Source organism: Scyliorhinus canicula, chromosome 15 (genome assembly GCF_902713615.1).
Source record: "Scyliorhinus canicula chromosome 15, sScyCan1.1, whole genome shotgun sequence".
NCBI lineage: Eukaryota > Metazoa > Chordata > Chondrichthyes > Carcharhiniformes > Scyliorhinidae > Scyliorhinus > Scyliorhinus canicula.
The window spans coordinates 30,809,544-30,832,382 of record NC_052160.1 but is presented as its reverse complement, the minus strand read 5'-3'; the positions used below and the strand labels follow the sequence as shown (position 1 = coordinate 30,832,382).

At 48.7% G+C, this 22,839-nt stretch overlaps 1 protein-coding gene across 3 annotated transcripts in view; it reads right to left on the bottom strand.

The window, feature by feature from the left end:
- The window catches only part of LOC119978398 (ankyrin repeat and fibronectin type-III domain-containing protein 1-like), a 1,132,713-nt gene that overhangs the window by 243,200 nt on the left and 866,674 nt on the right, over positions 1 to 22,839 (bottom strand). For 2 of the 3 annotated variants that reach the window (XM_038820020.1, XM_038820021.1), the window contains exon 1: positions 3,531 to 3,888. The exons of the other annotated variant lie outside the window; for it this stretch is intronic. The gene's annotated coding sequence lies outside the window, so the exon portion shown is untranslated. Of the gene's footprint in view, positions 1 to 3,530; positions 3,889 to 22,839 lie in introns of those variants that run through there. 3 annotated transcript variants of the gene reach the window in all.

The window sequence follows — 22,839 nt, the reverse complement described above, 5'->3', positions numbered from 1 at the left end:
ACGATGTACCTTTATGTAAAAAAAAACAATAAAATAAAGTTGGAAAAACACTTTGGGGTAAACTTTCCATTCCCGCCATCCATGGGAATCGTTCATTTTTTAAATAAATTTAGAGGACCCAATTATTTTTCTTTTTCCAATTAAGGGGCAATTCAGTGTGGTCAATCCAACTAACCAGCACATCTTTTGGGTTGTGGGGGTGAAACCCAAACAGACACGGGGAGAATGTGCAAACTCCACACGGACAGTGACCCAGGGCCGGGATTTGAACACGGGTCCTCAGCGCCTTAGGCAACAATGCTAACCATTGTGCCACCGTGCTGCCCTGGGAATCGTTCTTGACGGGGCAGAAAATTTGATGGACCATTGAAAGATCCGTTGACCTCCATGGAAATTTCCGGTCTCAGGGCGGGTGGAACTGGAAAATCCTGCCGTATGAATCTAATTTTGATAGATTTTTGTTCACCAAAGGAATTAAGGGCATGGGACAAAAGTGGGTACATGGAATTAGGTCACAGAACAGCAATGATCTCATTGAATACTGCAACACCTTTAAGGGACTGAATGGTCTTCCCCTGTTCTGCTTCAAACAACAATGTGTTGCTCACTGCAGATGTACCCAAACAGTATAACAGGCAGGGTGTGATTCAACCAATAGAAGGACAGTCCACTGGAAATATTTGTAGATTTTAGATATGACAAAAGGAGGGAAGATACTCCATTTAGGACCGAGATAAGGAGAAATATTTTTACACAGAGGGTTATGAATCTTTGGAATTCTCTACCTCAGAGGCTGTGGAAGCTCAGTCATTGTGTCTGTATAAAACAGAGATCGACAGTTTTCTAAATACCAATGCCATAAAGGGTTATGGGGTAGTGTGGGTAAAAAGTCATTGAAGTGGATGATCAACCATGATCCGGCACGGTAGCACAGTGGTTAGCACTGTTGCTTCACAGCTCCAGGGTCCCAGGTTCAATTCCAGGCTTGGATTACTGTCTGTGCGGAGTCTGCACGTTCTCCCCATGTCTCGCCTGGGTTTCCTCTGGGTGCTCCGGTTTCCTCCCACAGTCCAAAGATGTGCAGGTTAGGTGGATTGGCTATGCTAAATTGTCCTTGGTATCCAAAAAGGTTAGGTGGAGTTACTGGGTTATGGGGATACGGTGTCCAAAAAGGTTAGATTTGGTTACTGGGTTACGGGGATAGGGTGGAGGTGTGGACTTAAGTAGGGTGCTCTTTACAAGGGCTGGTGCAGACTCGATGGGCCGAATGGCCTCCTTCTGCCCTGTAAATTCTATGATTGTACTGAATGGCAGAGCAAGCTCATTAGGCTGAATCTTCTACTCCTGCTCCTATATTCCTATGTTCAAATTCTACTGTGAAAACTACTTACAAAATGTATTCTCAGGGATGATAAAAAACACAACAAAACTTTGCAAACATGCAAAATGTTGATTTGGACTTTCGTCTATTGATAACAAACCAACAGATTCAGAAAGTCTTCATTTTACTCAACATAATTGTGTTGTGATTCCATTTTCCCTTCGGCAGCGCACCCCCGCCAGCGAGTTGTGCGGCGGCGTGGGATGATTGCAATGGGAGATCCCATTGACATGCGGCACGATGATAGAATCCTGCTGCCAGCAAACGGCGCAAGGCCAAGAAACACGCAGCTGGCAGACCAGAGAATCCCGCCCATAGTTTATTAGGGCAAATACTGTCCATTCATCATGGGATCTGTATAGAAATCTGGACTACACTGGTAGGTTACATGGTGAAGCTTCTCCCATTATGCCTTAAAAATGAGTCTTCATCTCAACCTCACAAGACCATCTCACACTTCAGAAGTGTAGGGTGCGATCTACCGGATGCGCCACGACATCACGTTTTGAAACCTGCCCATTGTGGGCAAGATCAGTATTTTGCAAATCTGCATATTAGAGTGAGACAGCTAGTCTCACTCTAACATGCACTCCCCTGATCTAACCAAGGTGTTAGGATCCAGCTCCTTCGCCTCGGAGACCTCGGGTGAGCACCGTTCAGAGCCAGCTGGCAGGGGCACTGCCAGGATGCTGGGCTGGCATTTTTCCTATGCCGGGGATCGGGCTCCTGGGTGCCCTGCGCATGTAAGGTAGGGTGCCTGATCGGTGAGTTGGGGCGTTGGGGAGGGGTTCGGGGCTGCATCAGGGGTGTCAAGAGATCCCTTCCTGCACTGAGGAGTTCCGGCGAGCAGAAACTCCTCAGTGCAGGAAGCGGGGCTAAGTGTGGTCTTGATGGCGAATTCCCCATGCTGAGGCCCCGAATTTAAACAGAGTCCCGACAGATAGTGTGGCGTTTCTCATTGGTGCCAGAAACACCTGACTAATCAAGCGACTCTTTTCCAATTTGGTTAGGTCGCTTCCGTAACTTAGTTTGCTTCTGAAAATGATTATCTCAAACAATTAAGAAGCAATGTCCCAGGGTACAATTTCACAAAGGGTAATCAACTTGCAAAATAAATGACCAGAGGAGGACATTCAAGAGGAACTGTCGTGTGGATTGAAACAATTAGATACATTTCTGGGGAGAGAAGAAATTGAAGGGCACATTGAAAAGATGGGCAAACGGGATTAATCAATGATAAAGAGACAGGGCTTGTTGACTTGAAGCAAGCGTTCCTATTCTCAAGATTTTTCCTCCCTGCAAGGGGGCATCAACAGGATGGGATATTGTTAACGTTTCAGGCAGCCGATTTGATCCCTTGTTTTGCAAAACTGTTACTGTATCAGGAACTATTTTAAATAAACATTTGCTTTAAAGATCTGAAATGTGTTTACAAAGCTTTAATCGTATTTCCAGTAGACAAAGACTGACAATAATCTGTACAATTTAGCATAAGTGGACTGTAAAAGCACAGTATTCCCCACAATATACAACGCACTGTGAACTGTCCTGCTGTGAGTGAGGCACTGATTGGTGGTCAGATTCACTCTAAACTGTACCACCCCATTTCCCAGGGTTTGTTGGTATAAGTAAAGACCATCGAGCAAGATACCTGTTCGCAGCTGCTCAGACTGTGTGGGGCTCACAATCAGGAAAAATCATCTTCAATCACACTTTAAAAAAAATACATTTTCAGAATGGCATAACTTTTATATTAAATTTATAGCTCAGAAACAGGTCCTTCAACTCAATAGATGCATGCCAATTTTTATGCTCCACATCCATTGCCTCGCACTCTTCTTCATCTCACTCTATCAGCATATCCTTCTATTATTTTCTTCCTGATTTACTTAACTAGCATCCCCTTAAATGCATTATTAATACAGTTAACAGCATCTTTTCTGGACAGCGTGGCCCACTCTATATTCAGGTCAAATCCAATGTTTAATATTTTAAACCATTTGAAGTCTGTGACTCGCAGACTGATTTGCAAAGCCACAGAAATAATAACATGGAACTGAGGCAACATTCTCTGACAATCATAGACAACAGAAAATATATAACACTTCAGCAGTACTACAAAACTCCAGACGGACATCACTCCACTCACCTGTACCTTTTGTTGACTACACAAATCACACACAGACCTCTATCTGTTTCTCCAATCTTCTGTGCTCCAGCTTTCCTCGATTTAAAAAAAAATTGTCTTTGATATGTAGGCAGCTCACTCAAACCAACACCTAACCATCTTCACAGCACAGCAATACCAAAAGCAGTCAAGAAGGAGGAAGCAGTTACTGTCCAATTCTGGCTGTCCTTTATCCATTGCTGAGCACATACTTCCATTTTACATCAGGAGCATTTGGTGTATCTTTTTTTTCAAAGCTTGCTCCCATGGTGATGGGATTAGTAAAAAAAAGTTGTCACGTGACCTAAATTCCTCCACTGGAAGATTTGTCTTTCAGCCTTTTTACATAATGACTCTCTATTGTTCTTTCTCTCTCTCCTTCTCACACACACAGCGCAACAGCATCTCATCTAGTAAAATAGCTGAGCAGAAGCTCTCCCTCACTCACACACATACACGCACACACAATGCAAGAACATCTAATCTGATCAAAGCAATCGCTTGAGTATTTGTTTCCTGAAGTCTCAATAGCAAGACATTAAAGAATTTATCTTCACAAATGCAAGATGGAAAATATAATCACCTCCGATTGATTTGCAGTTAGAGAGAAATCAAATCCATGTACCTTTTTATAACTAAAAGTCAGCTCACCCCCAAAGCATTCAAGAACTTATTATTCAGAGAATCTAACTGTTTAAATTAAATTCCCAACTCCATCCCTTCTGAAAGTCCGAATGGTTACTGGGGGAGTTTGAAGCAAACCATTTGCCTTTGGTACTGTACCCAAATGGCCATGCTTCAAATGAGACAGTAGCTATTATTAGGCTGTTTGATAGTATCACAGCCAAACCCTACCCAATTTTCTCCTGATCCACATGCGCATTTTCCTGCAGGGGTAACTGAATATCTTTCAAGAGCGAAAAGCCTGATTGATTTTCTCCCCAAGTTGTACACCCATTTCCAGGTCTAAGCTGAAATGATCACAAACCTGGTACCTTACAGTTGGGAGGTCGTTAGGAACTAGAGGAATTCATTCACCCCTTTGAGCCCGATCCAACATTCAAATTGATCATGGTTCCATTCCTTGAGAACATAAGAAATAGGAGCAGGAATAGGTCATTTAGCCCTTTGAGCCCGCTCAACTATTGATTCAGGTCATGGCTGAATGCCTACTTTAACAGCCCTGTATCCCTTGATGTGGGGAGGCGGTGGCATAGTAGTATTGTCGCTAGGCTAATAATCCAGAGACCCAGGATAATGATCTGGCGACCCGGGTTCGAATCCCACCATGGCAGGTGATGGAATTCAAACTCAATAAAATATCTGAAATTAAAAATCTAATGATGACCATGAAACCATTGTCGATTGTCATAAAAACCCATTTGGTTCACTGAAGTCCTTCAGGGAAGAAATGTGCCATCCTTACCTCGTCTGGCCTACATGTGATGCCAGACCCACAGCAATATGGTTAACTCTTAACTGAGGGCAATTAGGGATGGGCAATAAATGCTGGCACAGCCCGTGACACCCACGTCCCATGAATGGATTAGAATGTCTTTTTGCAATATGTAGAAATCTATCGATCGCAGTCTTGATCATACTCAACAACTGAGCCTGCACAGCTGTCTGGAGTGGGGCTGGGACAGTAGCAGCAGCAACCCGGGGGGAGGGGGGGAAGGGGGAGGGAAAATGGGGGGACGATGACTATGTTTGTTTATTTAATTTTAATTTATTTTTAAGTTCTCTTGGTGGGGTGGGGGGGGTATGATACATGCGTTGATACGGGCTGGGGGGTGTTACAGTTGTTATGGGTTATTTTGTTGCATTTCATTGTTTGTTGTTATATTTTATATTTTCTGTAAAAAATTCCAATAAAAAAATTTTTTTTTTGAAAACTGCAATATTGAGCCTGTTAATCTTTTCAACGCTTGCAGGCAATTCTCCAAATGCTAATAATGGGTGTGAAGATATAAAATAATCTTGAGTTACACCCATTAGCAAGGTCAGGGTGGAGCTGTTGTTTAAGGTTAAACAGCAGCTCAATTTACAATTTTACATTTATTAATACAGAAGTGCCAACAATGAGTGTGACGTTTTTAAACGTAACTATGGAGATTATTTTGTGAATGCGGCATGGGTCGAGCAGGCCATTCTGTGAACGGGGGTCGTCTCGTTCAAAAAAGTTTGAAAAACACTGGTCTATAACCTTTATTATTCCATATTTTCAATACTCTTTCTGTGAAAATTGTCTTCCTAATTTTGCTCCTGAGCAACCTTGTGCAAATGAGGCCCTGGACAACCTTGCAAATCCAAGATAGAGATAACCAGAAGCAAGTCCTTCAAGAATATCAGCATCACTGACAAGACTGTCACCTCAGTTCTTTAAGCTTGCAGTAAAAATGGCATACACACATACCGCACAGCCTCCTGATGCTCAAGGGTACCACACATGAGTATAATGTTCGCACGTGGTGTAATAAGGGTTAAAGGCACACGGTACAGAAATGTGGTCAGAACAGAATTATGACTGATACGAAAAATCAGTAAGTTTGGAAATGCTTCAAATATTGGTGTGATTGTGTTTTTTCCATTGCATTTTACAGTTCCCTTCTTTTTAACAGATGATCTTGGTTAAAAGGGTAGCTACACTAAGAGCTACAATAATTTAACATAAGTGTGAATTATTGTAAGTGCATTATTTGTAAGGAATTATCTAATGAATGGTAGCTTTTCCAGATGATCTGCCAAAAATCTAATAGAAGCAGTCTCTGATATGTTGCTGACTCGTCTCCTTAACTGCTGCAGAGGCAGGTTGCTCATGGTCCACAGATCATCAGCTTGTCCTTTACTTTGTGGGGCAGAAGGGGAAGTACAGGAATGGTGACAATTATGGAAAGTGTGTGCCTAATGCAATTTTTAAAGAATACAACGCATTCTGAGCACTGCTTTGTGGGAAGATATATCCCGTACATTGTGAAGGGATTGTTTACTCAAATATGGTTGCAGCTGATCACATAATACCTCGCACTGCGCAGAGAAATTGTCAGCGAGTCTGCCAGGCATGAATGGCACTTCACTGGGTAACTTGGCTCTTCACAGCCACTGGAATTGTGTGGAGTCCCAGGTCCTATTATTTATAAAATTGTGTTTATTTATTGAAGAGATTTGAACGCTGTTGTGTGTAGGTATTAGCTCCTGCAGAGTGCTTGCTTTATCTCACAGTGGAAACTGCCATCTGAAGGGAATTTAATTAGCTAGGGAAATCTTTTAACAACTGGTTCTTTAAAGAACTCACTGATTCACATTCAACCATTTGAAAAGCATGGTAGAAACTTAACATCAGGATAATTTAAATCAGGGTAAGTAAAACATTTATTGAAATTATAAGAATATAAACATAGGCAAGACTAGAGACATTAATTAAAATTTACTCTGTAAAATAATGAATTAATTAAACACTATAAAGATGGAAGGCAGGTGATGTGTGGGTTCTGTAGAAAGTGGGAACTCATGGTCACCAGTGTGATCCAAGGCAAACACATCTGCAGTAAGTGTCTGTGGCCGGAGGAACTTCAGCAGAGTCATTGGGCGCAATTCTCCGCACTCACGACGGTGCGGAGAATAGCGGGGGTCGTAAATTTTTACGGCCACGCTAGTCTGATGCCCTCCTGCTATTCTCCCCCCCCCCCCACGCCCGACACGAATCGCTGCCGCCGTTTTTTTACGGCGAGCAGCGATTCTCAGCTGGCCGATGGGCCGAAGTCCCAGCCCTTTACGGCCGTTTTTACGAACGGCAAACACACCTGGTCTGGCCGTTCGTAAAAACGGCCGTAAAGTTTGGATCTTGGCAACCATGGCACCGATTGGCACGGCCGTACCACGGCCGTGCCAAGGGTGCCATGGGCCCGCGATCGGTGGGCACCGATCGCGGGCAGCGGGTCCGATTCCCGCGCACTCTTTGTCCTTCCGCCGCCCCACTGTATCAATTCGCGGGGCGGCTGAGGGGCATCCCGGCCCGCGCATGCGCGGGTTTCGCACAAATGCGCGATGCCGTCATCCGCGTATGCGCGGGTTGGAGTCTTCCAATCCGCGCATGCGCGGCTGATGTCATGTGTCGCGTCAGCCGTCGCAAACTCTGGCAAGCGGGCTTAACGAAATTCGTTAAGCCCGCGATGCCGGAGTTCACGGCCGCGGCATGCTAGCCCCGACCGGGGACCAGAATCGGTTCCCGGTCGGGAGGGGGGAGGCTGGCGTCAAACCCGCCCGTTTTTGACGCCAGCCTTACGATTTCTCCAGGTTTGGGAGAATCGCGCCCATTGAGCTTCAAGACAAGCTGTGGACATTGCAACATATCAGGGAGGTGAATGTTATCTGGAGACTTTGTTCCAGGAGGCGGTCACACCCCTTTGGATAGGGTCATCTGATTTAGTCCACGGTCAGGCATAGGAGGATGTGAATGCAAATAGAGAAGTTATGGGAGAAGTTAGAAGTGTAGGAGCCTCAGTCCTTGCAACTCTCCAACAGTTGTAACCTATGTTCGAGCTTCTTGCAACCTATGTGGATGAAAGAGGTGGCTGTGGGCTGGATGAGCGAACTGACCATGGCACCATGGTACATGGAGTCATTCAAGCCGGAAGAGTTAATAAGAATGCAGTGGGAGTAGGTGACATTATAGTCAGAGGGATAGACACAGTTCTCTGTGGCAGAGAGCGACAGTCCAGAAGGCTCTGTAGCCTACCTAATGGCAAGGTTAAGGACATCTGCTCTGGGCTGGGAAGGAACCTGCAGTGGGAATGGGGGGTGGGGGGGGGGGGGGGGATCCAGATGCTAGTGGCCACATAGGTACATATGACAGAGAGAGAACTGTGAAAGAGATTCTGCTTAAAAACTTTGGACAGCTAGGGGGCTAAATTAAAATGAAGGACGCTTTTTTTCTTTATCCTTCCATGGGATTTGTTGCCCATCCCCAATTGCCCTTGAACTAGGTGGCTTGCCAAGTCATTTCAGAGGGCAGTTAAGAGTCAAGTACAAGAGTCAAGTGAATCTGGACTCACATGCAGGCCAGACCAGATAAAGACAGCAGATTTCCTCCCTTAAAGGATATTAGTGAACGAGGTGGGTTTTTACCACAATCGACAATGGTTTCATGGTCATCATTAGACTTCTAATTGCAGATTTTTATTGAATTCAAACTTCACCATCTGCCATGGTGGGATTTGGACCTTGATATCCAGAGCATTATGCTAGATTGCTCGATTACTAGTCTAGTGACAATGCATCAACACCACCACATCCCCGGCAAACATGGTCACCATTACTGAGACTAGCTTTATGTTCCAGATTTATTATCTGAACTCAAATTTCGCCAGTTGCCAGGCTGAGATTTGAACCTCTGTCCCCAGAGTATTAACCTGGGTCTCTGGATTACTAGTCCAGCGACCTCAACGGTAATAATCTCTGGATTACTACCTGAGCCGCAAAAAAATTGGAGGAGAGTAAATAACATTTAAAAGTTACATGCTTTTTTTTTTTAAATAATTTTTATTGAAAGAATTTTTTACATGAAGATATTTACCCCAACTAACTATAAAATATTACAAAATATTCCCTCTTAACAAATATCCCCCCCCCCGCCCGAACTCGCGCGCGGGTTGTCCCTCCCCCCCCTCCCCCCTCCCCCAAAAACAAACAAAGCAACAATCAACATCAAACATGAACTGCGAGCAAATTTGCCCGCATTTCAACCGTAAATAACCCACCACAACCGTTGTTGCCACCCCCCCCCCTCCCCCCCCCCCCCCCCCCCCCCGGGCTGCTGCTGCTGCGACCTCTGTACCCTATCTCTGAGCCAAAAAGTCGAGGAAAGGCTGCCACCGCCTGAAGAACCCTTGTACCGACCCTCTCAGGGCGAATTTGACCCTTTCCAACTGAATAAAGCTTGCCATGTCATTAATCCAAGTTTCCACGCTTGGAGGCCTCGCGTCCTTCCACTGTATTAGTATCCTTCTTCGAGCAACTAGGGACGCAAAGGCCAGTACTCCGGCCTCTCTCGCCTCCTGTACCCCCGGCTCCACCCCAACCCCAAAGATCGCAAGTCCCCATCCTGGTTTGACCCTGGACCCCACCACCCTCGACACCGTCCTTGCCACCCCCTTCCAGAACTCCTCCAGTGCCGGACATGCCCAAAACATATGGACATGGTTCGCTGGACTTCCCGAACACCTGACACATCTGTCCTCACCCCCAAAGAACCGACTCATCCTTGTCCCCGTCATATGGGCTCTATGTAGCACCTTAAATTGAATGAGGCTAAGCCTCGCACACGAGGAGGAAGAATTAACCCTCTCCAGGGCATCAGCCCATGTCCCATCCTCTATCTGTTCTCCCAGCTCCCCCTCCCACTTGGCTTTCAGCTCCTCTACTGATGCCTCCTCCGCCTCCTGCATTACTTTGTAGATGTCCGATATCCTCCCCCCTCCGACCCAGACCCCCGAGAGCACCCTATCACTCGCCCCCCTACTGGGGAGCAAGGGAAACCCTTCCACCTGGCGTCTAGCAAATGTCTTCACCTGTAAATGTCTAAACATGTTTCCCGGGGGGAGCCCGAATTTCTCCTCCAGCTCTCTCAGGCTCGCAAACCTCCCATCTACAAACAGATCCTTCAGCTGCCTGATGCCCACCCTGTGCCAGCTCTGAAATCCCCCGTCCATGTTCCCCGGGATGAATCTATGGTTCCCTCTTAACGGTGCCTCCATCAGACCTCCCACTTCCCCCCTGTGTCGCCTCCACTGCCCCCAGATCTTGAGGGTGGCCGCCACCACCGGGCTCGTGGTGTACCTCGTGGGAGGGAGCGGCCATGGCGCCGTTACTAGGGCCCCCAGACTTATGTTGCCACAGGACGCCCTCTCCATTCGTTTCCAAGCTGCCCCCTCCCCTTCCATCATCCACTTGCGCACCATCGATACATTTGCCGCCCAGTAATACCCCGAAAGATTGGGTAATGCCAGCCCTCCACTATCCCTACTCCGCTCCAAGAAGACCCTCCTCACCCTTGGGGTGCCGTGCGTCCACACGTAGCTCATGATGCTACTCGTCACCTTTTTGAAGAAGGCCCTAGGGAGGAAGATGGGCAAGCACTGAAATAAAAACAAAAACCTCGGGAGGACCGTCATTTTAACGGACTGCACTCTGCCCGCCAGCGACAGCGGCACCATGTCCCACCTTTTAAATTCCTCCTCCATCTGTTCCACCAGCCTGGAGAAGTTCAGCTTGTGGAGAGTCCCCCAGTTCCTTGCCACCTGCACCCCTAAATATCTAAAACTCTTTCCTGCTCTCTTAAACGGGAGTCTCCCGATTCCCTCTTCCTGGTCCCCTGGGTGTATCACAAATACCTCACTCTTGCCCAAGTTTAGCTTGTACCCCGAAAAGTCCCCAAATTCTGCTAGCAGTTCCATCATCTCCGGCATTCCCCCTTCTGGGTCTGCCACGTATAGCAGCAGGTCGTCCGCGTATAGCGATACCCGGTGCTCCTCCCTGCCCCTTGTCAGCCCTCTCCACCCCCCTGAGCCCCTCAGTGCCATCGCCAACGGTTCAATTGCCAGTGCGAAGAGCAGGGGGGACAAGGGGCACCCCTGTCTGGTCCCCCGGTGGAGCCCAAAATACTCCGATCTCCTACCATTCGTCACTACACTTGCCGTCGGGGCCGAATAGAGCAGCTTCACCCATTTAATAAATCCCTCCCCAAATCCAAACCGTTCCAGCGTCTCCCACAGGTACTTCCACTCCACCCTATCAAATGCTTTCTCCGCGTCCAATGCCACCACTATCTCCGCCTCACCCTCCACTGCCGGCATCATGATGACGTTTAGCAGTCTCCGCACGTTCGTATTAAGCTGCCGCCCTTTCACAAAACCCGTCTGGTCCTCGTGTATCACCCCTGGAACACAATCCTCTATCCTGGTAGCCAGGATCTTTGCCAGCAACTTGGCGTCCACATTCAGGAGCGAGATAGGCCTATATGACCCACACTGCACGGGGTCCTTGTCCCGCTTCAAGATCAGAGAGATCAGTGCCTGCGACATTGTCGGGGGCAGAGCCCCCCCCTCCCATGCCTCGTTGAAGGCTCGTACCAGCACAGGGCCCACCAAATCCGCACATTTTTTGTAAAATTCCACCGGGAACCCGTCTGGCCCCGGCGCCTTCCCCGTCTGCATATGCCCAATCCCCTTGACTAGCTCCTCTAACCCTATCGGCGCCCCCAGCCCCTCTACCAGCTCCACTTGGACCTTGGGGAACCTCAATTTGTTCAAGAAGCCCTCCATCCCCCCTCCCCTCGTCGGCGGCTCTGACCGATACAGCTCCTTATAGAAGTCTCTGAAGACCCCATTTACTTCTGGCCCCTTCTGCACTACGTTCCCACCCCTCTCCCTCACTCCCCCAATTTCTCTAGCCGCATCCCGCTTGCGGAGCTGATGCGCCAACATCCTACTCGCCTTCTCCCCATATTCATACATCGCGCCCTGCGCCCTTCTCCACTGTGTCTCTGCCTTTCTGGTGGTCAACAGGTCGAACTTAGCCTGCAAACTGCGCCGTTCCCCCAACAGCCCCTCCTCTGGTGCCTCCGCATATCTCCTATCCACGTCCAAAAGCTCCCCCACCAGCCTCTCCCTCTCCTGTCTCTCCCTCCTTTCCCTATGTGCCCGTATGGAGATCAGCTCCCCCCGGATCACCGCCTTCAGGGCCTCCCAGACCATCCCCACCTGCACCTCCCCCGTGTCATTAGTGTCCAGATATCTTTCAATGCTCTTCCGGACCCTCTTACACACCTCCTCATCCGCCAGCAACCCCACATCCAGGCGCCACAGCGGACGCTGGTCTCGCGCCTCCCCCATTTCCAAATCTACCCAGTGTGGCGCATGGTCTGAGACCGCTATGGCCGAGTACTCCACTTCCCGTACTTTCGGGATCAGTCCCCTGCTCAATACAAAAAAGTCAATTCTAGAATAGACTCTGTGGACATGGGAGAAAAAGGAATACTCCCTCGCCCTCGGCCTCCCAAACCTCCAGGGATCTACCCCTCCCATCTGCTCCATAAACCCCTTTAACACTTCTGCCGCTGCCGGCCTCCTACTCGTCCTTGAACTCGATCTGTCCAGCACGGGGTCCAGCACTGTGTTGAAGTCCCCCCCCATGATCAGGCCCCCTGCCTCCAGGTCCGGAATGAGGCCCAGTAGGCGCCTCATGAAGCCAGCGTCGTCCCAATTCGGGGCATACACATTAACCATCACCACTTTCTCCCCCTGTAGCCTACCCTTCACCATGACATATCTACCCTCTTTATCCGCCACCACCTCCGCCGCCACGAACGACACCCTCTTCCCTACCAGGATCACCACCCCCCGGTTCTTTGCGTCCAGTCCTGAGTGGAACACCTGTCCCACCCACCCCCTTCTCAGGCGGACCTGGTCCGCCACCTTCAAATGGGTCTCTTGTAGCATTGCTACATCCGCCTTCAGTCCCTTCAAATGCAAGATTACTCTCGTTCTCTTGACCGGCCCATTCAGCCCCCTCACATTCCAAGTGATCAGCCGGGTCGAAGGGCAGCCCGCCCCTCTCCCCTGCCGACTAGCCATATCCTGTCACCTGCTCGCCCCGAGTCAGCCCTCCCCTTCTGACCCGCTCCCCATGGCGATGGCGCCCTCCCCCCACCCCTCCGGTCCTCAACTTCTCCTCCCTGGCCTTTTCAGCAGCAACCCGGTAGCCCCCCCCTTCCCCCCTCCCCCTCCCCCCCCCCCTTCCCCCCTCCCCCTCCCCCCCCCCCCCACCCCCCTCCCCCCCCCCAGGCTAGGACCCTTCCTAGCCGCGATGCACCCTCCATAGTACTTCCGTAAATCAGCTGGTTTACGCTGACCCGGCTGCCCCTGCCACAACCCGACTCCTCCCGGCATGGGGGACATCCCCCCCCTTACCACCCCTCCTTGACCCCGCTCCAGCGCGGGAAAGGGAGCCATTGCTGACCACGCCCCTTCCTCCCACCCTCCTCCCTCCTCTGCCCCGCGCGCGGGAAACCAGAGGAAAGCCCGCGCTTTCGCCCTGCCACTCCCCACCCCTCCATCTTCAGTTCCACCCCCGTCCCCGATCCCACACTGATAAAAAAAAACCCCACACGAAACACATACCCCCGGCACTCCCCCCCCACCCCGCCCCCCCAACATAACATTATAAATAACAGAAAAAAGAAAAAAACTGGTAGAGAGAAAAAAAAGGGTCCGAAAATACAGCTAAGTGAAAATCCAACCAAAAGAAAGCCACGTGTCCAGCTTAAAGTACCAGAGCGGCAACGACCGCCAAGTATCCCCTGGTTCTAGTTCGAGTCCAGCTTTTCTTCCTGGACAAAGGCCCACGCCTCCTCCGGGGACTCGAAATAGTGGTGCTGGTCCTTATAGGTCACCCACAAGCGCGCTGGCTGCAGCATCCCGAATCTGATTCTCTTGGCATGCAGCACCGCCTTCGTCCGGTTGAACCGGGCCCGCCGCTTTGCCACCTCCGCACTCCAGTCCTGGTAGATCCTCACCGTCGAGTTCTCCCATTTGCTGCTCCTCTCTCTCTTGGCCCACCTCAGCACCCTCTCCCGGTCACTGAGTCGCTGGAACCGAACCAGCACCGCCCTCGGGGGTTCGTTTGCTCTTGGCTTCCTGGCCATTACTCTGTAGGCCTCCTCCAGTTCCAGGGGCGAAGGGACGGCCCCTGCCCCCATCAGTGAGCCCAGCATTTCTGCCACATACCTCGGGAGGTCCGACCCCTCCAGCCCTTCTGCCAGGCCCAGGATCCTCAGGTTTTTCCGCCTCATGCGGATATCCATCTCCTCCAGTCGGTTTTGCCATTTCAGGTGGAGTGCCTCGTGCACCTCCACCTTTCCCACGAGGACCGTGGCCTCCTCCTCCCTCACAGCCATCTCCTGCTGCAGCTCCCGAATTGACGCCTCTTGGGTCGCCTGGGCTCCCATCAGCCTGGTGGTCGTCGCGTTCATCGACTCCAGCAGCTCCACTTTCAGCTCCGTGAAGAAGCGCAGGAGAACGGCCTGCTGCTCCTCCGCACATTTCCTCCAGTCCTCGGGTGCGCCGCCGGTTTCTTCCCCCGCTTTTTTCGGGGAGCTGCTGCCGCTTTTTTTTCTGCCCCACTTCGGGTGACGACCATAAGTTTTGCAGGGTTCTCCTCTGGGAACCTTCCCCCACCGGGAATCGTCGTTCCAGCGCCGTTAGGGGCCCTCCAATCGGCCCGAAAACACCTTCCTCGCAGGAGCAGCCAAACGTGCGACTTAGCTGGTCATAGCCGCAACCGGAAGCCAAGAGTTACATGCTTTGCTGCAAGATTGGTATGGGAGAAATGGGTTTCAATTCATGGGGCACTGTCACCAGTAGTAGGGAAAGAGAGAGCTCTACTATTGGGATGGTCTTCACATGAACCGTGCTGGGATCAGTGTTCTGGCTGATAACTTGGGCAAGAGAGAGATTCAAACTAAATAGTGGGGGAGAGCGAACCAAATTTAAAGTCCAATTTTGGGCTTATTTAGCTTATTTGGCGGGGAATTTCACGATAGCTACATTGGGGAGATCGCTGCCCATATTCAATGGCACTAGGTGCCAAAAATGAAACCCCGCCCCGAAATTTTCAACATTACTGGGGAGCTGCTTTTAAATGTTCCCTCACCACTCGCCCCCCAGTCAACGCACAATTTGGCAATGCGCAGACCTGCTCTTTGCTTTGGGGATGCCAATCTGACTTGGCTTCTCAACTCTGTGGATGAAGGCAGGGCACCCAGTTCCCCTGAGGGGGTCATATGACCAGCAGCTGAGCGAGCAAAGCCGCCTGGGAGGCAGCGGCTATCAGTGCGGGCAGCATGACAATTAGGACTGCTATGCAGTGTCAGAAGAAGGCCAATGACCTCCAACGTGCTGCAAGGATAACGGACCACCTCTCTCCTGGCATCAGTTCCACTTGCCACCTCTCAAATTTCCAAACCCACCCCTCCAATCCACTGGCTAACACTTCGCACCCTCCCCATATCCAATTTCAAGCTTGTTCCTGAGAGCCCCCTGGCACCCACCAGCACAACCCCCTCATGTCCAGGTGCGGTGCCCACACATGCCACTTGCTATATACCCTCCTGACTCATCAAGTGTGCCTGCAGGAGAAGATAGCCCATAATAAATGGGAAAGGGCCAAGGACAGTGGAGGAATCCTAGAGATTCAAGTCCTTACTCCCTATGATGAACAGGCCTTGGAAATCATGGTGTTGCCCAAGGAAGAGGAGTAATTGACAGCACGATTGGTCTGCGCCAGAGGGGTGAGGATTTTCATCCCCTTCATCCAGATGACCTGTCTCAAGTGCGTAGTTCATGTCAGACAGAACGATGCTTCCTTCTCACTGATCACATGTGCATTGTCTTACAGGATCATCATGTGATGAGGCCGGGCCAACCAGAACCGCAACCAGTGCCACCCAAGAGAACACCTCGGAGGAGAGTTACGAGGGGACCACCAGTGAGGCGTTACAGCTCTTCCCATGCTCTCTCTGCAGTGGGGCAATGCCTCGGATGGGTTCCTGAGGGTGGGTCATGGGGAGGCGGGAGCACCCGTATGGCTGATGGCGCTCTGCATATCACTGTGGACAGTCAGTGGAGTGCGCAGCCAGATGGCTGCCTTGTAATCTGCGGCAATGGTGATCGTGCCTGGGCACCCCGGTCCCGGGGGGGGGCATCTCGAAACCACGGCCCATCTCCTGGCCGTCCCTCCCTGTGACTTCCCCCAGCCCTAGCAGATGTCCCCAAAGCCAGCGGCACAACTGACAGGCCACCATTGTGTCTTTGGAAACTTGGCTTACCTCCTCTCTCACCCCCAGCAGCCACAGTGCCCAGTTCCTGTTTTTAAGTGAACCAAGCCGGCGTCATTTCCACCTGGTGGAGGCGCAGCATCATGGGAGGCCAAAGACTATGAAGTTGGGCCCACTAATGATATTCTAACGGCCGGTAGTATATCATTTGCATGCCCAGGGGTGGATTCCATCCACGCCACCATCGAGGCACCGGAACAAGATGTTCGGTTGGGCATCATTTCTGTCACCATGTCATATACGAATAAATAAATTATATATTTTATCAGTGATTTCCATCATTGCATTCTGTGCCTGTGGCTGCAACACATTCTGAGAAATAATTCAGTTATTAAATTTGGAACAGTTAGTATTTAATGATGTGTGTATTTTTAAATACAGATTACTCAGGGAATATGTGGATATCAAAAGAGAGAAGCTGCAATAGTTTTATTTGTTGGATTGAGCTCCTTTAAGAATCTCAGCTTTGGCAGTTTGTTAGCTGTGAGACATTGAGGCAAAGTACCCAACATCATCACAAAGGATCTGGGCAGGAAGACAGGGTATGAGTTTCTCTCAGTCCCACCACCTTCGTGCAAATCAGCCCACCACAAACAGCTCCCGTTCATGCCACAGTATGCTCCACCCTCAGTTCATAAGGAGTTAGACAAATTCCTGAACATTCCAGAAAATCCAGCACCAGTCTTGAAAGCACCAGACAATTAACTGTGTCGCCATCTGCATGCAATTTACTTAAGTGTGTGACTAACAAACATTAAGAACTTGTGTAGAAAAAAATAAATCAAACTGTCTGGTACAATGGAGCTTCCACCAGCTTAGCACAATTGTTTAACCAACCTGAAAAAAAAGTACAAAATTAAAAATTGTGTTTGCTCCGGGGGACTGGACAGTGCTGTGGGGCAAATATAAGTACTTGGATAAAATTAATTGATAAAAATAATTAATAAGATGACATTTTGATAAACCCAAACCAAGCAAGAAAGTCTCCACTGTCTGCTGATGGTAAGGAGTTAGAATAAAATAACTTTGGACAATCGAGGCCCAATACCAAGGCCCACAGTTCAGAACCTTCCCATAATCAGTGACTACATGCCAAAATCATTCAGACATATCGCAGCAGGAGTAGTGGGGGTTGTGGAAAAATGTCACACCGGTACAGTAAGAAATGCTCTTCTGAGGCTGGGACTGAGGAACGTTGTTGTGACAATGCAAACAGTGCATTAGTCTGCAGCACTGATCAAACATTCATTCTGACAGCTGACTCAGATTTTCCAATTTCAGGAGAACAATTCAGGATTGAAGGAACATTAACATAGAGGAGTGAACAGATATTTACAGCAAATGTTGTAATCATGCTGTGTTATGAAATCAAAATCATATTCTTTATAATAGATTTTGATTTAATTGCACAACAAACACTCAGGGTAACAAAAGATAGCAAAAAACACTTAGTACTTCATGACAGTTAATGTATTGATTTTATTGACAATCCATCGCACAGTGGGATTTAATTGGAAGATTAATTGGGCATTGGAATTATAGATTGATTTAATACTGGGCACGATAAAATGGAAAAAGTTTGAAATGTCACTTATGGCGTGATTGGCTGGTGTTTCCCAACGGCCGCATTGGTGAGATCGCAGCCTGTATTTAACGGCACTTCGTGCCGAAAATGAAACCCCACGAGCTTCTCGCCATTGTTGGCTGGCTTGCCAGACTCGTGCCTCAGAGCCTCGCCATAACAAAGGGAGCTACTTTTAGGCACTACTGCACCACACACTCCCAGTCAACATACAAGCATGGCAGCACGCAGATCTTCTCCTCACTTCGGCGATGCGGACCTGGCCAGGCTTCTGGTGGGCAATCGGGTCTTTAGGGTGTGTGGCAGCCCCCGGCACATTGGGTGCCGCCACCTGCCTGCATCGGCATTGCTGCCTTCTTGCAGCATCTGGCCATCTGGCTACCACCAGCACCGTGAGGGCATCTTCTGCGGGACAGATACCATCATCCATTTTGGTATCTTTAAAGAATTGGAGATGGAGAGAAACCAATAATCAGTTAGAGCTTCCACCCGAAACTCTCAATTCCTCCAAACCTCCCCCACCCTTACGTGTTCTGCCTTCCCTCAAAGTGGCATCTACCGAGCCAGTTGTACTGGGAAAGTTCGCTCTGCACACTCACTCCCTGCTACAGCGGGAGCTCCTCGACCCCATACCCCTGCTGGGAACATTAGGGAGACCATGCTCAGGTGCCCTCCCCTTATCCCCTTTGGTCTCAATGATATTTGGGCAGCACGGTAGCATTGTGGACAGCACAACTGCTTCACAGCTCCAGGGTCCCAGGTTCGATTCCGACTTGGGTCACTGTCTGTGCGGAGTCTGCACATCCTCCCCGTGTGTGCATGGGTTTCCTCCGGGTGCTCCGGTTACCTCCCACAGTCCAAAGGTCTGATTGAAATGCGATGCAATAATCCATCATCTGAGACATGGCACGTGTACCCACGAAAATGCACTTGAGAATATTTTGTTCATTAAACGGTCAACAGTTGCAAAGATTTAAAATCAACTACCTAACATTCCACATGTCACACTAATCATTAAACAACAAGGAAATGTCACCATTCCATATTGGTACCAATACAAAGCTATATCAGCTTATTGGTACCAATACAAAGCTATATCAGCTTATTGGTACCAATACAAAGCTATATCAGCTTATTGGTACCAATACAAAGCTATATCAGCTTATTGGTACCAATATAAAGCTATATCAGCTTATTGGTACCAATACAAAGCTATATCAGCCTATTGGTACCAATATAAAGCTATATCAGCTTATTTTCACAAGAACCAAACACTCAGTATCACCCCTTACTGATTCCTCAACAGAAACAGAGGACAAACCTGAAAATGTGTTTAGCATTTCCAGAACTTTGTGGTAGAAATAATCTGTCCATCAATGTGTGACTTGTTCCACATACTAGTGCATTCACCATCCAGTAGCCGCAGCTGTGCAGGCCATCCCACACGGCTCAATCTCACTGGAAACAAATCCTAGCATCCACATATTCTTTGTGGCGCTCAAGGTTCAATTGAACATCCTTGACTACCAGCGTGTTTAACTCACGGTGACGTGCCAGTTACATGCAGCACTCACCAAACCAGCAACCAGCAGCAAACTGCGAAAGCATTTCTTCAACGCTGTCATCAGGCGGCCCATTTGGACCAATGTTGCGCACCAGGTCCTGCAACGTCTTCTCGCTTCAAACCGGATTGCCTTCTGGACTTCTACATCCCCCTGAGCCCGGTGTTCTAGGATCCAGGTATGTTAGAAAAAATTGTTTTTCTTTCCGACTACAGAAAAGGAAGGAAGCATCAACAGCAGCCTCTCGGCATTTGCAGCCAGAAGCAGCAGCAAACATAGCCTGGAGCTGCAGAGTGCTCTCAAAATGCACTTGAGAACTGTAACGAATAAGACCAATTCCGTATTAGAAATAGCCTTCAGCTGTGAGGCTAGAGGCTGCTCATAATCAGACGGAGTTAAGGTGGCCTCCAGCATATAATCAAGAACAAGGTTATGTCCTGGAAATGTTTGGTAGGACAGACAGGCAAGCACCTGGAGTTGCCCCTGTTGTGGGATACCAAAATATTGAAAGATGTCTTGAAGGCCTCACAGACAGAAAGTCCCTCAACCCCTATCGCACCCCCCACACCCCGGCCTAGGGGTGAACCCAACCTGGAATGTTGCAGTCCCCGACCATGCCAGACCTCCCTGTGGAGTCTTCCTGCCTGCTCGAGAACTGGAGCAGCAGCTCCAGTGCCCTTGAGTTACATGCCTGAAAATGGAAATGGCTACTCACCTCCTCAGCAGCCATTGTGCCAGCTTTACGTTTTAAGAGAAGAGTGTTAAACAATGCCTGCGTGATTTCTTGCTGGGGAACCGGTTAATTCCGGGAGGCTGTTACATTCGACTTCAATCTCGCTAATGGGGTGAAAATTGATGCAAACTGGGGTCAATGATATACTCACCCTGTTTGGGCAAGATCGGGAACTTGCCAACAGGAGCGGGTTGGTTAGATGGCAAACTGATTCGCGTCTGGCGTGGAACTCGGTTTTGGCCTTTCCCACTGTTTAACCAGCACGCCTAGATCTGTGCCTGGCGCAATGCAGTGGTTAAATCGCACGCACTGTCTGTGAGTGGAATTAAGGTGGACATAGAGAAGACATTGAACGTGTGACCCAGACATTCATCTTTTGGATAGGATTGTTTGCCAGTATATCAAATTTCAAAAGACCAAATCTTCATGGTTACCTTCAATGTAGTGAATTAAAATTTTCCTCAATACAAATTTGTCACAATTTGAACTTGTCATGCTAACCAACATGGCCATTCCACTGAGGGCTTCTTTCATCAATCCTGTCACTCCCCTCTAACAGGAGGTGACTCATCCCAGGGTCCACATATGATGGAACCATATAGACCCAGCAGGAGGAGGCCATTCATCCCCTTGAGCCTGTTTCATCATTCAGTTATATCATAGCAGATCTGTATATGAACATCATATTTCCACTTAATACACTTCCCTAATAAAAATCTATCAGCCCCAATTTTGAAATTTCCAATTGAACTGAAACTTGTAAATACACTGAGTGACCGAATCAGAAATGGGACAAGATCTTCCAGCTGTTCATGCCGACGGGATATTCTGGTCTCGCCGACGGTACACCTCTCTGCAGGTTTCCTGGCAGCGTGGTGGGCCTCAATGTGCTGCCAGGTGCCTCCCACCACCCAGAAATACGCTGCAGGGAACAAAGACCAGTTCAGCACAGACACAGGCCCTTCGGCTCTCCAAGCCTGCGCCGATCATGATGCATGTCTAAACTAAATCCGGGGTTCGTATCCCTCTATTCCCATCCAATTCATGTATTTGTCAAGCTGTCTCTTGAACATCACTATCGTATCTGCTTCCACCACCTCCCCCAGCAGCACGTTTCAGGTGCTCACCACTCTCTGTGTGAAAAATGTTTCTCACACATCTCCTCTAAACTTTGCTCCTCGTACCTTAAACCTATGTCCACTAGTAACTTTCCGCCCTGGGAAAAAAACGTTTCGCTATCCACTCTGTCCATACCACTCATAATTTTGGAAACACCTATCAGGTCGCCAGTGAAAACAATCCAAGTTTATCCAACCTCTCCTTGTAGCTAATATCCTCCAGACTAGGCAACATCCTGGTAAACCTCTTCTGTACCCTCTCTAAAGCACCCACGTCCTTCTGGTAGTGTGGCGACCAGAAATATGTGCAGTATTCCAAATGTGGCCTAACTAAGGTTCTGTACTGCTGCAGCGTGACTTTCAATTTTTATATTCAATGTCCCCACAGATGAAGGCCAGCATGCTGTATGCCTTCTTAACTGACTTAACCACCTGCGTTGCCACTTTCAGTGATTTGTGGACCTGCATGCCCAGAGCTCTCTGCCAATCAATATTCCGAAGGGTTCTGCCATTTACTATGTAATTCCTACCTGTATTAGACCTTCCAAAATGCATTATCTCACATTTGTCCGTATTAAACTCCATCTGCCATTTCTCGCTCCCAAGTCTCCAACTGATCTATATCTTGCTATATCATCTGACAATCCTCTTCACTATCTGCAACTCCACCAATCTTTGTGTCATCTGCAAACTTACTAATCAGACCAACTACATTTTTCTCCAGATAATTTATATATACTATGAACAACAAAGGTCCCAACACTGATCCCTGTGGAACACCGCAAGTCACAGCCTTCCATTCAGAAAAGCACTCTTCCACCGCTACCCTTGACCTTCTATGGCTGAGCTAGTTCTGTATCCATCTAGCCAGCTCACCTCTGACCTCATGTGACCTTACCTTTCGTATCAGACCTTGTCAAAGGCTTTACTGAAGTCCATGTAGACAACATCCACTGGCCTTACTCCATCAAATATCGTTGTCACTTCCTCAAAAAGCACAATCAAGTTAGTGGGACACGACCTACCCTTCACAAAACCATGCTGCTTATCGCTAATAAGTCCATTTGTTTCCAAATATGAGTACATCCTGCCCCTAAGAATCTCCAATAATTTCCTTACCACTGACATTACACTCATCGACCTATAATTTCCTGGATTATCCCTCCTACCCTTCTTAAACAAAGTAACAGCATTGGCTATTCTCTAGTCCTCTGGGGCCTCATCCTGTGGCTAATGAAGATACAAAGATTTCTGTCATCACCTGTGCAATTTCCTCCCTTGCCTCCCTCAGTATTCCAGGGTAGATCCCATCAGGCCCTGGGACTTATCCACCATAATGCTTTTTAAGACGCCCAACACCTCCTCCTTTTTGATATCTACATGACCCAGAATATCTGCACACCC